The sequence below is a fragment of the Alligator mississippiensis genome, chromosome 7 (genome assembly GCF_030867095.1).
Source record: "Alligator mississippiensis isolate rAllMis1 chromosome 7, rAllMis1, whole genome shotgun sequence".
Taxonomy (NCBI): Eukaryota; Metazoa; Chordata; order Crocodylia; family Alligatoridae; genus Alligator; species Alligator mississippiensis.
The window spans coordinates 50,153,094-50,172,211 of NC_081830.1; the positions used below are offsets into that span (position 1 = coordinate 50,153,094).

Below are 19,118 nucleotides of genomic sequence, written 5' to 3' on the forward strand. Positions count from 1 at the left end.
CCAGGGGGCTGTGAGTGAGGACATGCAGAGACAGGGCTAGGCTCTCATCAGACTGCATGGAGGGCTGGGAGGAACCCCTGCTTAGGCACTATGGGGATCTGAGCTAGCTCTGGCCTGGAGGCTCACCTACCTCCCCCATACCTGTGCTTCAGTGACTTGCACAGGCCTGGGGCAGGGGAGCCTTTGCACACCAGGGCTTAGGGCTGGGGCTGTGGAAGGGGCTCTGTTCCCCCACTTCCCTAGCTGGGCACAGGCAGGACCACGGCTGCAGAACAGAGGCTTTTCTGTCTCAGCTCTATGACAGCCCGGGGGTGGGGCCAGCCCTGCTCAGCTGGGCCAAGGCTAGCCTACCCACCCTGAGAGGGGGATTTGCAGAGAAGGTGCACAGCACCCTGGGATGCTAGGGAACTGAGAGTTAACTTGAGTCAGGAGGGGACCCAGGACAGAAGTTCGATAGACTAGTATAACCTAAGTCAGTTAAGTCTAATACTACATTCATCCAGTTCTATCTTAATTCAGTTTCTACCATTTTGAAATCAGTTTACATGCACTGAACATCTGTTGTGTTACAGGTTTAAACCAGTTTCTGATCACTTAAACTGGTTTGTGTCTAATGTCCTTCCCTAGCCTTGATGTCTGCACAAGCAAGTTCCTGAAGAATCCAGGTACTAGGGACAAGTCTGAACCAAGCACTGTTATTGAGCTTATCACATGAGCATTTATTCCAAAACCTGCAACACTGAAGGAGGATACATATCTGCTTGTGTATTTCACGTTACTAAAACACAAATACAAGAGTCTACAGTAAGGAAACTCAAAGACTATATTTTTTTCCCCTACAGAAAAATCAAGTCTGTTCATTACATCCAGTAAATGCTAAATTGATAGAAGTTACTCAGTCTTGACACTTGCATCCATTTTCTAACTTTCACCCAACCTGTAACTTACACCCCCATTCATGTCATCACCAAACTTCATTGACCTTCAATTTTAGTCTCAGCTCTGGAGCTCAATCCTTTTGTGTCTTCCAGTCAGACTGCTCATGCTATTAAAGCATATTTTTTGTGGTTTACAAATCAATATAACATGGAACCTTCAGACTGCAGGCTCTCACTAAAGAAACGACCATATTCTCTGCCTGGGAGCTCACTCAGTTTCTATTGAAGTCAATAGGAGCCACATGCAACCATGCACATATGACTTTAAAAGTAAATACTTGATCATTGCTAAGATCAAAACAATAAAACTGGCTTGAATTTGTCATACATCTGCTTCTGTGAGTGTAAACTTGGAAATAAGTGCAAGATAAAATAGCATCTAGTTGAATAATGCTTATTGTAACAGCAGTAACAAAACCTCCATTGTGATTTCAGTCTGACTACCATTCTTCTAGTCAAGTGCAAACGTCTTTGAAGATTTCAGGGTTTTCTTGTTTCAGGTACTTTAAATCCTTAACTATTCTACTGCATGTTAATAGAGTTTGATTTCTTGTTTGTTTGTTTCTCATTCTTCGGTTGCTAAAGGAAACATATTAGGGTGTTTGTTATTTTTCACTGTTTTGTAGAAGACCTTAATTTCCTTTTACATCAGCTCCTTTGCCTTTCAGTCAATTAGACAAGTGCACTGTTTAATTCCTATCATCATTTTCTCAACTATCTCCATAGTTTCTGGAGTGTCTTAGGATGTGAAACAACATTAAAAAATTATAAAACTAGTAGTTACTAAGAGGATGTTCCTTTCTCCTGTGAGCAAGAAATTACTATATTTTTTGTATTCACTGCAATCATATAAGAAATGGTATAGAAAAACTGTAATTAAAAAAAGTAGCAGCAACATAACAGGTATATACAATAGGAAAGGAGTACTTTGAATGTCTGTTATTGAACAAGGACTAATTTCTGAGATCAGTGGGAGTTGACTGCAGGTTTCCAAGGGTAGAAGTGGTCTTATATAAATAGACAGCTCAATCATTAAATTTACACATACCTTTTTGGGGCTGTTTCTCCTTATATTGAGGAGCAATAAAGAGGCCTTAACACAATAAGATTCTGAATGTAGGCATAAGGTATTGGAAAGAACACTTATTTTGGAGTGCATGTATTTTGATGGGCTAGACAAAGAGAGATTGTTCACCTTGATTTTTACCCTTACATTTCTTTTATGGAAGTGCATTGTGCTGCCACTTTCTTTATTCTGCCAGTTTTTGATTTTCACATCACTGTCTTTTCCACCCCTGCTATCCACACAACAGGAGGGCTTGGTCCTTTCAGCGCTTCCAACATCTTCTTTCGATCTTATGAATGATGCTGCACTGAAAAGCTTAGAGTGAACCAAAATTTTAGCAACACCAACAGAATGATATAAACAACAAACATACACGCTTCCCACTTGACAGTTTCCTAAAAGGAAAGGAGTTTGGTGCACAGGGGGTATTCTCTTCCATCCTACCAGTGAACGGACGCAGAAGACGGCATGAGAACTGCATCAGAGACACCAACTGGCGGCTTCGGCAGTGGTGTCTAGAGGCAGGCTTCGGCTTCCTGGACAACGACCCGCACATTACGACGAGGGACATGCTCAGTTGGGATGGGCTTCACCTGTCCCTCAAAGGTAAGCGTGTGTTTTCTTCTATGTTGGCGGATCTCCTCCAGCGGGCTTTAAACTAGGCTCGTCAGGAGGAGGTGAAGATGAGGGCGGGGGAAGCTGTGGACCACCAAACCATGTGGCTGGCACCCACAAGGACAGCCCAGCCTGAAGAAGGAGAACATTGGGAACCTGCAAGCCATGGGGCGCCCAGCACTACAGCACAGGTAAGCAACGAGAAGGTAAGAAATAAGGGGCCCCTTGGGATTCGGAGCGGGGGGGCAGCAAAGGCACCAGTCGCAGGGCTCAAGTGCCTATATACTAATGCTAGGAGCATGGGGAACAAGCAGGATGAACTAGCACTCCTGCTTGCACAAAACACCTATAACTTAGTGGGGCTAACAGAGACCTGGTGGGATTCGTCCCACGACTGGGCGGTACATACTGAGGGTTACAGATTGTACAGAAAGGACAGGGTGGGGAAAAAAGGGGGAGGGGTTGCGCTCTATGTCAATGAGCAATATACATCAACCCTTATCAAGACGGAATCGAAGGATGAGGAAGTAGAAGGATTGTGGGTTAGGCTACAAGGGGGCAAGGAGAAAGGGATTTGGTGGTAGGGGTCTGCTACAGACCCCCACACCAAGGGGAAGAAATAGATTCGGGGCTCCTGAGGCAGCTCTCGGAGACCATAAAAGCTAAAGAGGCGGTAATCATGGGGGACCTAAACTACCCAGACATCTGCTGGGAGACGCAGACGGCAAAGTCCCACCGTTCACGCAGGTTTCTAACCTGTGTACAGGACCTCCACCTGACACAGGAGGTACACGGTCCCACTAGGGGGAATGCCATACTGGATCTGGTATTGGCAACGGGGGATGACATGGTAGGGGACCTACAGATCGATAGCCATCTGGGGGATAGTGATCACCTAATAATAGAGTTCTTTATAAAACGTTGAGTGGGTAAGGTAACTAGTAGGGTGAAAGTGCTAGACTTCAGGAAAGCTGATTTCAATGAACTCAGGCGATTAGTCAAGGACGCACTGCAGAGTAGGAGTTTTGAAGTAATGGGAGCCCAAGAAGGGTGGCTGTGCCTTAAGGAAACGATCCTTCGGGCACAAAGCGAGACAATCTCGATGAGAGGAAAAAGAGGGAAAGGGGCCAGGAGGCTTCCTTGGCTGACCAGAGAAATCCAGGGCAGCCTAAGGGCCAAAAGGGGAGCACATAAAAAGTGGAAACAGGGAGAGATCACCAAAGATGAATATACCTCCTCTGCTCGTGCTTGTAGGGAGGCAGTTAGACAGTCCAAAGCTATCATGGAGCTGAGGATGGCATCCCAAGTAAAGGACAACAAGAAATTGTTTTTTAGATATATAGGGAGTAAAAGGAAGGCCCAGGGAGGAATAGGACCCCTGCTAAATGGGCATAAGCAATTGGTGATGGACAGGGGGGACAAGGCTGAACTCCTCAACGAGTTCTTTGCCTCAGTGTTCCTAAGCGAGGGGCACGACAAGTCTCTCACTGGGGTTGTAGAGAGGCAGCAGCAAGGCGCCAGACTACCATGCGTAGACCCTGAGATGGTGCAGAGACACTTGGAAGAACTGGATGCCTTTAAGTCGGCAGGCCCGGATGAGCTCCATCCGAGGGTGCTGAAGGCACTGGCCGACATCATTGCACAGCCACTGGCGGGAATATTTGAACGCTTGTGGTGCACGGGCCAAGTCCCGGAGGACTGGAAAAGGGCCAGTGTGGTCCCTATTTTCAAAAAGGGGAGGAAGGAGGACCCAGGCAACTATAGGCCAGTCAGTCTCACCTCCATCCTCGGCAAAATCTTTGAAAAAGTTATCAAGGCTCACATTTGCGAGAGCCCAGCAGGACAAATTATGCTGAGGGGAAACCAGCACAGGTTCGTAGCAGGCAGATCGTGCCTGACTAATCTAGTCTCTTTTTATGACCAGGTTACGAAACGTCTGGACACAGGAGGAGGGGTGGATGTCATATACTTAGACTTCAGGAAGGCCTTCGATACAGTATCCCACCCCATACTGGTGAACAAGTTAAGAGGCTGTGACTTGGATGACTACACAGTCTGGTGGGTGGCAAATTGGCTAGAGGGTCGCACCCAGAGAGTCCTGGTGGATGGGTCGGTTTCAACCTGGAAGGGTGTGGGCAGCGGTGTCCCGCAGGGCTCCGTCCTTGGACCAATACTCTTTAACGTCTTCATCAGCGACTTGGACGAGGGAGCGAAATGTACTCTGTCCAAGTTTGCAGATGACACAAAGCTATGGGGAGAAGTGGACACGCCGGAGGGCAGGGAACAGCTGCAAGCAGACCTGGACAGGTTGGGCAAGTGGACAGAAAACAACAGAATGCAATTCACCAAGGAGAAATGCAAAGTGCTGCACCTAGGGAGGAAAAATGTCCAGCGCACCTACAGCCTAGGGAATGACCTGCTGGGTGGCACGGAAATGGAAAGGGACCTTGGAGTCCTAGTGGACTCCAAGATGAACATGAGTCGGCAGTGTGTGACGAAGCCATCAGAAAAGCCAATGGCACTTTATTGTGCATCAGCAGATGCATGACGAATAGATCCAAGGAGGTGATACTCCCTCTCTATTGGGCGCTGGTCAGACCGCAGTTGGAGTACTGCGTGCAATTCTGGGCGTCGCGCTTCAAGACGGATGCGGATAACCTGGAGAGAGTCCAGAGAAGGGCCACTTGTATGGTTAAGGGCTTGCAGACCAAGCCCTACGAGGAGAGACTAGAGAACCTGGACCTATTCAGCCTCCACAAGAGAAGGTTGAGAGGCGACCTTGTGGCTGCCTATAAGTTCATCACGGGGGCACAGAAGGGAATTGGTGAGGTTTTATTCACCAAGGTGCCCCCGGGGGTTACAAGAAATAATGGCCACAAGCTAGCAGAGAGCAGATTTAGACTGGACATTAGGAAGAACTTCTTCACAGTTAGTGGCCAAGGTCTGGAACGGGCTCCCAAGGGAGGTGGTGCTCTCCCCTACCCTGGGGGTCTTCAAGAGGAGGTTAGATAGGCATCTAGCTGGGGTCATCTAGACCCAGCACTCTTTCCTGCCTATGCAGGGGGTCGGACTCAATGATCTATTGAGGTCCCTTCCGACCCTAACATCTATGAATCTATAAAAGGACCACTTTAGGCATAAGTTAAGTTTCCATTCTCATTTAACCCTTCACCTCCCTGCAGAACTTGCCAAAAATGTTACAAACCAAAACAATTGTTGCAACATAGGTAACAGTTCACCAAGGAGTTAAACTGTGAGCACTAAAACCATCTTAACCAAACAGGAGGGAGTTTTTAGCCATGCACAACACACACACCAAATTCAAGCAGGTAATCTAGTAGTGAAAGCTTCTCTGTTCCATTTACCATTGTCCTGAGCTACTCAAAGTTCTTCAATTACCATGAAAACATATACATCAAAGTAACTGCATTCCCTGTTAACGGAATCTAGCTTAATATTTGGAATGATTTAAGAGTGGGTAATCTACTTTATCAGCAATATGATTTTTTTAAATGTAGCGATCCTTTCTGAACTTAAATGCCTTTTTTTTTTTTTTTTAGTTTTGCTCCATTGACTGGGAGGCCAGTTGAAGGCGTTCAGTTGCCATTTTGGTGACATTAGTTGCAGACCCAGGAATTCAAAAATTCAGAAATTCAAGAAGTCAAGAGACCACTTAACAAGGTGGACCACAAGAAGGCTTTCACCATCCACCCCAAGCAGTACTGTGCACCTGTCTGGGTCTCAGGTCAACATACCAAACTCACTAACACACAACTCTCCTCAGTAATGAGGACTCTCTCTAGAACTGTGATATCAGCTCCAGTGCTGTGGCTACCAATACTTTCAAACATTACTCCTCCCTCTATTCAACGAGATGCAGCAACATACAAAGAAATAATGCATATCAATAGTAATCCTGACCTTCCCATCCACAGAGACCTTCAGTATCTCCCAGCTTGTCACATGATTTCATGAAAATCTTTTGGATACAAACTGAGCACTTCCTATACCACAACACTGAAGAATCTTGGAGGAAGGCTTTGGCAGAAAACACTTTCCCAAATAAACAACTTGTTTCGGACTGAATGATGCAGCGACAGGGCTTCAACCTTCCACGGATCATGTGGACAACCCTTAATAGGATACGCACTGGACATGGCCAGTGTGGCCACCTGATGTACAAGTGGTGCCTAAAAACCTCGCCTGGCTGCGACTGTGGAAACCCTGACCAAACCATGGAGCACATAACAACATCCTGTCCCAGTTACAAGTTTGAGGACAACATCCTGAAGTTACACTCACTTCCCAGCAGGGCATTGGTCTGTTTGGGGAATTTGGAATTAAAACTGTGACGATAGATCTTGCTCCTAAAGCCATACGAAAGAGAGAAGAAAAGAAAGCCTATGCATCACTGTCTACAGATAGATCTGTCTCTCTCAACCAATAGACACAAACACATTAAGGCCCTGTGGATGTTTCTTGTCTCTTATTTTCTTTATTAATCTATTTCCTAGTTAAGTAGTTTATCCTCTCTACTTAACATATAAAACACAATGAAGGCCCAAAATTCAAGTTTTGGTTTTATTGCTTATCCATTATAGTTGAATTTGAGAGATAAACTAAAAAAAAACTTCATGGAGCTATGATAGAAAGAAACCAGTTACACAAATTACATCATTGGTTGATTTGATTTTCCCAAGGCTAGGTTAGCTTCTATATAGTTCGATGTGCCAGGACCAAAAATTGGGAAACGTATCAAGACAAATATTTTTTAAAATGAATACATCTTGCTGCTTTGAGTTATGGTAGTTTAAAATATAAACAACTATGCAAATAGGAAACATATTAGGTTGAAAATCTAGAAACATAACGTTGCAAAAGTAAAAACCAGGTCCTCACTTGGTGCAAGTCAGCAGACCCCCATTGACCTCAATGCACCTGTACCATCTTCCATAAATTGACCATTTGGCCCATATTGCATAAACTCAGGGAAGTTTGGAGCTGAGCCTAAGAGATGGTATGTACTTATAACACTGTTTGAAGATGTTGGGATATAACTAATGCATGTTTATTGAGAAAGAGTAAAAACGGAGTATTCAGGAAAATTCCCATTTTCTTCAACTGAAATAGAGTCACTAGTTTGCAATGGAGACATAAAACTAGCTAAAGTCAATGGGATCTCTTTGTGCTTGAGACACTTAAAGCTGAGTAAGGACTTAATTAACTGAAACTCATAGAAAATGTGCCTTAATTAAGACTGAAAAAATGATTTTTCAGACATGAATATGAGATAGGACCTTTCTCCACTTATTTTTAAAAGGAATGTGGACTTGTACAACACCCCCACCCCCCGCAAGTGAATACTGGCAAAGACTTTAATATATCACCCAAGCTGCTAATGCTTTTCAGTTGGTGTCCTAAACAACATGAAAGAAATACAGGCAGAAGAAGTAGATCCATAGGTGGTTTGTTGGGAGGCCACACCCCCTTTCCAACCACACTCCAGGGTCTGCAGCTAGGGACTTTTAAGTTCTCAGAGCAGGCAAGAATTCCCCCTTCCCTCCATACTCAGAGGCATGTCCCCTTCCCTCCACTGCCGCTGTCCCAGGGGCAGGGGAAGGCTCCAGAACTGTTCCTGCCTGCTCCAGATGGGTTGCAAGGAGGCCAGGCTCAGCCCACGACAATGGCAGCAGCAGGTAGATTACCCCTCTCTGCCTGGTCCCCCTGGGCATTCCCATCAGCCCCAGAAGCACACACAGAAAGGAAGGCTGGGAGCAAACCTGCAGCACTTGTCACTGCTCCCACACCCACCTTTGCAAAATCCTGGATCTGCTTCTGAATACAGATATCCTCAATCCATGCAAGAGGCCATTAAATGATTCAGTGTGAAGTGGCTGAAACTAAAAGGAAATAATTGGTCCTTCAATGCAAAGTTAACTCTAGCAATAATTGGAGTTTTACCCCTAAGCCAAGTCCAGTCTAGACACAAACATTTAATTTAACTGGCTGGCCCAAGATAGGGTATAGGTTGCTGTTTGAGGGTGCAGACAGAAGTGACAATTTTCCCCTGATCAGGCCCCTGAAAGTCCTGTCAGCCATGACCAAACAGAAGGGCATGGCTGCAAAGTGCTTTAAAAGGGCCTGATCCCACAAAAATCTGAAGACGAAGACGTTTCTAAATACGGCATCTTCAGTAACTTCCATCTGCGCTGCCTCCCAGCCTGTCACTGTTTTCAGAATGGGAGGGGGGAAAGAGAGTTCAGTCTGGGGTTTTTTCAATCACACACTGGATGGTGGCGTGGGTGGATTGAGATCCACAGCATTAGGCTATCAAAGCAAAAAAAAACATATGTAGATGTTGTGGATCACTGCTTCTTTCACAGCTCTTTTCTCTTGTCATGAGTTTGATGTGAGTACGAGTATGCTCCCAGCCAGAAGCTAGATTCCCTTCCCCTCTGAAACCAACAGTGAACTTCTGTTTGGTCGGGGGGATCATTGCAACTCATAACACTTCCTGCAAAGTGTTCCGAGTTACAGTGGAGAGCTGCACTTCTGTCTGCACCCTGAGTTATCACCAGTCATCAGCTGCTAACACAACCTCTGCAACTTTGAGTGTTAGTTGGCAGTACAGCTGCTCTCTCTCACATGAGCTTGCTTAACTCAAAAGAAGTTAACTTAAGTTCAGTTAACTCTGTAGGGGAAGATATTGCTAAACATATACCAAACAAAATATCAGCAGATGAGCATAACTTCTGTTACTAAGAGCTGAGGCAGACTTGCTTCAAAAGCTTCTTAAAGGAAAGTAACAGATTCATGTCAGTAAGTTATTTTGATTAAGATTATAACTTCTTGTTTATGACTCTAAGCAATGTTAAAGCTGGGACTAGTATATGCAGTTGAGACAAAATTTATTTACCCAAAGGGTAGTTGAAATATGCAACAAACTTGACATGTGCAGCAATAAAAGTAAATAATGTTGGTCAGTTCAAGGAAGAAGTAAAACCATGTTTATGGAAGGAATCAGAGGCCACAGCTACTAACTGAGCTTTCAGGTTCACAATGGTGATAGATTGGTTACTTAGATTGTTTCAGGGTTAATAAGGGTAAGCCTCAATAGGTCAATGAACTTTTCATGTCTTGTATATGTTCTTGTGGTATGTAAACTAACAACATTAGGCTATCAAAGCAAAAAAACCCTATGTAGATGTTGTGGATCACTGCTTCTTTCACGGCTCTTTTCCCTTGTCATGAGTTTGATGCGAGTATGAAGCAAGTGCTGGATGTAAAACACTGACAAGTAAAGTATTTAGTTTTGACCTGCTCACAATTGAGTAGAAAGGGCCATAACGATGAAGGGCAAGAAATAAGAACTAAAATGAAAAGTAAAGAGACAACTGAAAAAATATTAAAGCCTGAGGTCTTCACCCTCTCCCTTTGGTGAGAAATTAAAAAACAAATATCAGAAAGAACATGATACCATTCAAAACAAACATGCCTCCCAGACAGTGCATCAAGGGAACCATTCTGTTTTGTGAAGTATTATCAGACTATAAATGGACAGAGTGTGAAATCAAACCAGAGCTCCAGCAAGAGGATTCTTCAGGAAAAGCGACAGTCAGAATGTATAGCAATCTTTCATCTGAAACAGATAAGATATCCACACTTTCAGATCTAGGGAAAGAAAAAAAAACGGCTTTTGCAGTCTAGAGGAAACCAGATTGGCAACGACTTTTATGAAAGAAGAACCTGAAGCAATGTAGCCTTTAGGTGTCTATGAATCCGTAGGAGAGATGCATTATATATCAATGAAAGAAAAAGTAAAAGAAGTAGGTGTGACGAGGCATGCTCCCAGACCCAGTCACAGTGCCAGCCCACCACCTGTCTTTGAGCAAGCTGCCCACCTTACTCACATACCAGGCCTTATTGTCAATTAATTATGGTGTTAATTAGGCAGGAGGCTGCCCCTCGAGCACCCTGCTGTTCACAGGTGGTAAACACACAACTCTGACCTCCCCTTCATCATGTCCTGTGCCTTGCAGCTGTCATCTCTGAGCTGGTCTATACTCCGGCCTGAGGCCGGGCAAACTCAGTACACAGTTAGACCTCTCTCATACTGCCCTGTTCACGGTCTCACTCATACAGCATCTCCCTCTCACTGGGGCTTCTATCGCTCCATCGCCTGCTCACACCAGGCCTCTCACACTCATTCGTTTTACCGGGCCTCACTCACACCACCCTGGCCCCTTGGGTGACCACACAGGTCATCAGGCTTGACCCTGCACTCCTTGGCTCGCCCCTGGTGCAGCCTTCTGGGCCTCTCCCATGACCCTCATCTGTGTGGTGGCCAGGCAGTTAATCAAATTCTGGGCTGACTTCACCTCTAGCCCCACACCAGGTAACTCATCCCTCATTGGGGCCAATTACTAGCCCCACTTACTCACAGCTCCTTCTGAGCCACCTACTCGGCCTCAGGTCCACATGCAGCATAAGGCACCCAAAGGTTTACCTGGGCCTCTCTCCCCCTTCCTCACAGGAGGTCAACACACTCGCCCCCTTCTCTGGGGCTCAACACACTCGTCCCCTCTGCTGGAGCCCCCTATGGGCTCTGGTGCCTCCCGTGGGCATGTCTGACCCCACTACTCCCCAAGGTCTTACACCTCAATGGGCTCAGGTGCCCCTCATTCGGGAATGCCTGGCCCCACTATTCTCCCTGGGCTCAGGTGCCCCTACTTGGGTGTGCCTGGCCTGACTGCTCTCTGGACTTATAACCCACCAGAACGGTGAGAGCTGGGGTTTTAAGGCACCCCTCCTCACCTTTCACTGTAGAGGTAACTGGCCCAATATTTCTTGGGGGCTCCCTCGCCACAAGGAGTCCCACCAGGCCACCCTTCCCCAGCAGGGTGCAGTTTTCAGTCATACCCAGGACCAGGAGCCTCCTGTCATCCCTATAGCTGCTGCCCTTACCTCCAAGTTGTTCCTTGAGCAGCAGGGCAGCCGGGTGATAACAGCCCTTACGTGGCGAGCACCCCACTGGTGCTGCACCACACACCTTCCCCCTTAAAATGACTGCTCAGTGGTATCTCCTGGCTGCCTTCTTTGCAGGCACTTCTCCAGCCTGCCGCAGCCCATGCTACGTGACAAGCACCCCAGCTGTGCTCCACCACAGTAGGAAGCAATGAGAACTGAAGTTTTTTTAGACTGCATGCCAGTAGACTAGACAAGGGGTGCTCAACTCCTGGCTGAATCCAGCCATGGCATCCAGCCCACGGTGCTCCCCACAGGTAAGTAAATTTGGCAGCAATTAACACTACCACCCCTGCCTCATGCACTGGATTGGGCCCTGCCACAGTGGATCAGGTCCACTGGCCAGATCCAGCCAGCAGGAAGACCTGGCACCACCCATCCAGCCCATAGTGTGGGCAACCTTTTTACAACTGAACTAAACCTTTAGATACTCTAAATTGGCTTAGTTCCAATGACACTGATATTTATGAAAGTGCTTTGGTCACTGGCAACTCTGAATAGTTCTGAGTACACCACTGGACCTGCACCTTGCTGCAAATTAGTTTAAAAACACAAATGCATTTCTAACCATTACAATTCCAATCTTGTATTAACCAATGTAGTTAGAACGGTCTGAACTCAGAGCCTGAAGGAATATATTTAACTAAGGGGGCTGCCAGATATGTTTCTGAGTATCCATCACAATAGTACATGGAAACCTAAGGATGATATGAAAGAAATCAATGTTGTTAACCTTCTACTGTACATTTTAATAAATGATCCAGTAATGTGCTTATCCAACAGTTCAAAACAGCTTCCAATACCTTCTACAATGTTGAAAGCTCCAGCTGTTCCCTTTTACCCAAATATTTAAGCCTCCAGTTTCTTCCTTAAAGCTTCTAAAATGCAGGCCTGTGTTTTCATTTTTAAAATCTGTTTAAAATTAATTAAAATGTGATATCAAAATAAAGAGCACAAAATGTGGTATTGACTCTCTTCTTCATTTTCAAATTTAAGCTGCAAAAACCTTTCGTTTATCCAATTACCTAAGGCAGTTACATAATTTTAATTCTACTGTACAGTTTCTTGTTAGAACATTTTGCTTACATGTGACAATACCTTATTTGGAGAAGTAGGTCTATAACCTTATATAGAGAAACAGATCATAAAAAAGATCCCACTCAGCAAGAAAAATAACTATGTTTACCTATCATCTTGGTGAATTTTGTAACAACTGTAAATCTTTAATTACAAAAATATCTATACACAGGAATCATGCGTCTATATATAGCACTTAATTATGTGTGGGCACTACTCATCCATTTAATCTGGATTTTTATCCTAATGAAAGTTGGGTCCCTGCTAGTCAAGTGATTTTATCCAGCTGTACTGTAGCATTGTTAAATGAAAAACAATTGAGGGGGGAACCCCCCCCCCCCCCCAACCTAGAAATAAGCCAAACTGCTCCTGAGGCAGTATTCCTTTGAGATTCCCTGTATTACTACTTCTAATGCAGAGCAACTAGCATAGCATAGTAAGATTACTTTTTGCCATTCAGATCTAGACATGACTAGCAGTGGGTCAAGAATGTTTGCATGAAGCAGGCCACATTTCTAGAGCCATGCAAGGCCTTTGCTCCAACCCTTCAGCACTAAGACATGCAAGCTGGGTTGCTATTGCCCATCTGGAATCTGCTAGGTTAGCAGCTAACGAGTTTGGTTCTGGAAAATCAAATATCAGTGCTATGGTAGTTTATCTATGGGTGGCACACATAGCTAAGGTACCCAAAATGAATAGAGGACATCAAGAGGTTTGACTAACCAATGATACTTCCTTCCATGCCTATTGTTCACTTGCCCATGCTGCACATGAATGTCAACTGGAATATGTACAACTTGACTGTTTTACAGGCTTAGGTGGCCATTATGGCAGATTCAGCAACATCAGTATGGAGCGCATTCCAGTGTGCTAAGAAATCTGGAATTTACTCATTTACTCTCTCCAGCCAACAACTTGAGAAACTAAGTCTCCATGCCCATGGTTATTTTAGAGGATCCACCTATTTTCTACTGCCTTCAATTACCAAGTGCCAACCAAATATCAGAGTACTTGGAAGAAGGTTTAATTATAAATAACATCCTGCAACATGTCAGTTTGAGCCCATATTTGGCTGACAAAGCAGGTACCCACAAAACACTTGCATGCCAGTGTGCCCAATACCATTTGTACTATTGTAGTAGTCTGTGCCAGGGTGGGTTAATTTATCACAAAAATATATTTGTATGTGTGTGTATATTTAAACAATATAAGCCATGAGTTTTAATAAGAAAAAGTGCAAAGTCTCGCACTTGGGACAGAACAATGCGTGCAGGCTGGGGACCAACTGGCTAAGCAGCAGCTCCGCAGAAAAGGACCTGGGGGTTACAGTGGACAGTAAGCTGAATATGAGCCAATAGTGTTGCCAAGAAGGCTAACAGTATACTGGGCTACATTAGTAGGAGTGCTACCAGCAGATAGAAGGTAGTGATTATTGCATTCTACTGGGCACTGAAGATACGTCTGGAGAACCGTGTCCAGTTTTGGACCCCCACCCACCACAGAAAGGATGTGGACAAATTGGAGAGTCCAGCTGAGGACAACAAAAGTCGATAGGGGGCTGGGACACATGACTTCTGAGGAGAGGCTGAGGGAACTGGGCTTCTTTAGTCTAGACAGAAGGGGTGGGAGGGGAGGACTTAATAGCAGCCTTCAAGTACCTGAAGTGTGGTTCCAAAGAGGATGGAGCTAAACTGTTCTCAGTGGTGGCAGATGACAGAACAAGGAGCAATCATCTCAAGTTGCAGCAAAGGAAGCTTAGGTTAGATATTAGGAAAAAAACCTCTGACTAGGAAGGTAGTAAAGTACTGGAACAAGCTATCCAGAGAGAGGGTGGAATCTCCATCCTTGGAGTTTTTTTAACCTGGCTAGACAAAGCCAATGAGTGTGATGATACAGGTGGGGTTGGTCCTGCTTTGAGCAGGGAGTTGGACTAGATAACCTCCTACGGGCCTTTCCAACCCTAATTTTTTGTGATTCTCTGATTTAAAATAAATCAGTTTAAATCATTGGTTTTAATAATGATTTAAAAATCAGCAAACTAAAGCCTAATTTAAATAATTGATTTTTAATCAACCTTCCCATTCTATTTTTTTTTTGTTTCTTTCTTTTTAAAGAAAAGTGTATTTGCATTGGTTGATCTAATAATTAAAACATTCATTTACAACTAAATGCAGTTTTTACAGTAAGTTTGATAGTGTTTCCTAGCTCACTGTCTTCTGAGATGCATTTTTCATAATGTTGCTTCATACAAGCTGCCAGGCCTTGCATCTCTTTATTGCATTGTTTACATTTAGTACATGTTCATCTTTTTTCCAGAGGTATATTTTAAAATATACAGCTTAACGTATTTGGCTTCTTTGAAATCCTACATTTTAGTATGCTATAAGATGGTGAAATGTGTTTCTTATTTACTAAATGATTACCTTTTTGTATCAAGTTGCATTAAGATGGCAATTTGAATTTAATTAAACATGCAAAACCAGTGCTTCACATTTATTAAATAACTTAAATGTTTTAGATACATATTTTTTAAATCAAAACATGGTGCACACTTACAACTAATTTATTAAACACTAGAATTAACTGTTATAATATTAGAAGTATGCACTGTGGTCAGTGAATTAAACCAATTATTTCAGGTCACCCTGGGAAAATTTTTCTAAAACGCCTATGTGAAAGTCAGTTGAGCTTATGTTCCTACTTGCCTAATTCTCTGTAAAGTAAGACAGAGGGTATTGGGTTTTTTTTACCTAGGTTATTTTGAGAATTTTTACCCGCTTTCTTTCAAAAATTTAGAACTCAGAAATCTCGTCTTCCTCCCCCTTTTTATTCATAGACCTGAAGAGGAAAAAAAACCCCAAAACAGGCTTTCCTGCTTTTTCAACTCCCAATCAATTTCTCAGCTTTGAATGAACAATTCCAAATGAAGCAAAGATTTTTCTTCACCTGCAGAAGAGGCTACTGTTAGTAAAAGCTGGTTTAGCGCTTCAATGAACTCCAATTCCAGGTGCTTTGCTACTGACTTCCACCAGTTTCGTAGTGTGACTTTTCTTCCAACATCCTCAGCAAACATGTACTGCTTGAATGGGTCACCTCTAGCCATAAAATTAATTATGGTTGGCAAGTTTGATGGATGATTAGTATATAACCATGTCATAGCAGCATTTTTCTCTTTAGCACTTAGGCACCTCCCCTGGTAGTTTGTGTTAAGAATACTGGCAAGAAAATGAGGTGGAATACGTGCTTGACCCATCCACTGCTTTACGGCCAACAATTTAACTTTGCTGGTGGGTATTTCTTGCTCTATGTTCCCTGAAGTTGTTTCCAAATTTCAACAGCATCCACAATTCAGCAGCAATCTTTCTGTGGTTTGTCCAAAGCTATGGAAATCGGTTTTAATGGATTCAGCATATCTTCTATGTTTCTCTTTAGTCCAGTGTTGACTACTCTAGCTTTGGTACTTCCATCATTTTTATACAGTTTTCTTTACAGATGGTCATTAGAATAGGTCAGTTCTTAATAAGTAGCTCAAAGCAGTCAACCACTGAATTCCATCATATATCTTGGGGGAGAATTAGCTTGGATCCCCCAGCTCTCTTCAGTGAAGCTGAAGCAAACTGGTTGTTAAGGAAGTATTTTGCAATTTCAACATTTTTCTTTATGCCTGGAGTACTGAAATCTTTGGCTAAAAGAGTAATCAAATGAGCACTGCTCTCCTATGTTATAAGTTTCAGCGCTGTTTCATTTTCTTCTAAGTTTCTTCTCATCTTTGCTACATTTGCAGCATTATCTCTGACAAGGCCATGCACATGATGCTTGAATTTTTGCTCCCAGTTTGTTTTAGCTTGTACTGCTACTTCTTTTAAATATTCTGCAGTATGGGAATTTCCTGATGTATCAATTGTTTCTGAGAGAAAAACAATCCTGTCTTGGCAGCCTGTGTGCCCCCCTCCCCTACCAAAGAGTGAATGTGTGTTCTGTTCACTCCCAAACTAACCTAGGCCACTTACAGAATCCTGTGTAAATTTGATAGATTCTGCCTCAGATTTTTTGAACATCTGTAATTAGTCCAAAATTAGTTCTCCCTGTTACATAACCCGCCACCTCTTCCCCCTTTTTCCTCCCCACCCCTATCCAAAAAAATCCCAAAATTAAATCCAAACCTTCCTCCCTAACAATCCATGATTTGTGCTGCAGTATTTTAGTTGAGAGAAGTTATTGTTTACATCTCCATATATATGTAAAGGGACCAAGAAAAGCCACTTAAGTGAAGTACCATTCAAAAATAGGGGGTTGGTAGTTACTGAGATGGTTGTTTTTTTATGAGCTGAAAAATAAACCTTCATTATGGCCACAGAAACATAAATATTCATAATTTGAGAGCTGAACTAATCAAAGCCCAGGTAGAGTGAATAAAACAGGAGTTTGATACCATCAGATGGGCTCAGTGGACAACCTTGATCAAGGAATATGCATGATTGTGTCTGCTGTAGTCAGAGACCAGGTTCCAACATCTATGATAATTTTGCTGATCCTTTGCATCCAGTAGTACAGACCCTGTATCCCTTGCAAAGTCACGTCCTAATACATAAAAATTGTACCATATTTTTAAAGCTTGACCTCAAGTTAGATATTCCCCTCATCTCTCATGTTATACAGAATAAAATCAGCCTTTAATTCCAGAATTTTTAGTAGAAGCTCATTGACTCAATATATTTTATTTAACTTATTTCAACAGATTAAATGTATACCTTAGCTATAAATAATAGCTATTTAGATATCATTTTATACCTTATACCTATGTTGTATTGAACTCCAATTTATTTTAAGCTGGTTTATTATTAAAAAATAAAAATGTATTACTTCTTTAAAAACAAAAAAAAAATTGGACTTGTTAAAATTTAAATTATAATTATTGATTTTTATCCACTCTAGTGTGTGCACTGAATAACATCTATGGGGATAAGGGGAGGAATGCTCAGGACAAGCTTAACACATTACTGATTTGCTGATCTTGAAAATGCAGTTGCAGGTCCCCGAGCTAGGGGACTGCAGCCAGCTTGCAAGCCACTTCAAATGTTCTCTCTTCTCCTTCCTTCAGTCATTCTGCAGGTACAGATGCCATTTCATACTCCCTTTGCTTGTCACTGTCCTACTCAAGGTTCTGACCCAACCCAAGTCCAAGTCATCATCCATTTCTTGCAGCAGGTAATACCTTAATCCTTTCACCTCCTAGATCACGACCATCTCAGCAACAGGCCTGAAGTGGCTGCTGAGAGACCCTGATAGATTATATTTTTTTGTTCATGGACAGAAAGAAAAAAGTTGATCTTCCTTTTCACATCGTGCATAACAAGATGATACTTATCCATGTGGTACTGCTTTATTTCTACATATTAGCCAACTCAGAAACTGCAAACCAGTCCACTCGCACATTATGTTAAATATTTCCATTTGAAATAAAGAGTTGGAAACCAAGAGAATTAAGACGAGAATCCTGCTACCACTATTGGTTTTAACACTATTTCAGGCAGTTACAGCCTTGGAGGATGCTGGAAATCCATGAAAAGAGAGAGACAATGACTTTTCCAGATCTGTATTAAAATACCATCTAAGAGCTATTTTATTGCCTGTTAACTGATAAGCAAGTCAAGATCAGAGAGGAATAATAAGCTACAAAGGTGGCTATGGAAATTTTGCCCTGTTCAGCAATCTTGTTGACCATCTTGAATTTCACCTATGAGAGAAATTCTCAAGTTTCATCAGTTAGGGGTGAGGGAAAATCCCAAAAAACATTAGCAGCTTGCTGAAAAAGAATGCAGGATCTTGCTAAGAATTGAACTGCCTTTTACCATCTCACATCCCTTTTTCCTGCCCAAATAGAATTCAATAAATGCAGAGCACCAAGTACTGCCTTTAGTAGGGATCCCTTCCCATATTATAGCCACTGGGACTTCTAACAGTATAATACTATGAAGTTGACAGAGTTAAATAGAGATCAGTACAAGTATTTGTATGCATTCATGTTTGCTTAATCTGTAATCCACTTTTGAATAGCTCTTTTAGAAATAATTAGTTCATACTTAACTAGAATGAATAACTTTCTTCTCTGCTTGGAACCCAGCTTGTACTACAAATGGAGGGAAAGGGTGGAAGAGAAAGGGAAGGTTCAGGGAAACAGCATGGTTTCCACCCTCACTTGAATCTGTGTAAGCTATATAGTAACAGTAACTGCATTGATTCCACTGCACGAGATATAACAGTAACTGCATAACCTCTCGCCAAAATTACTCCTTAATGAGAACCCAGATTTCTGTTATGCCTCTTACCTGACTGTGACTCCAGCTCCACTGCTGCTTCCTGTCCAGTCCACTCCTTGGCAAGCCCCAATATATGGT

At 43.1% G+C, this 19,118-nt stretch overlaps 1 long non-coding RNA gene across 1 annotated transcript; it reads left to right on the top strand.

Moving 5' to 3' along the window:
- Positions 1–540: 540 nt before the first annotated feature.
- On the top strand, positions 541–12,531 carry LOC132251419 (uncharacterized). Its single transcript, XR_009463447.1, has 4 exons — positions 541–1,438; positions 2,452–2,610; positions 4,544–4,677; positions 6,180–12,531. It is a non-coding gene; the product is annotated as an uncharacterized LOC132251419 (long non-coding RNA).
- The last annotated feature ends 6,587 nt before the right edge of the window (positions 12,532–19,118 follow it).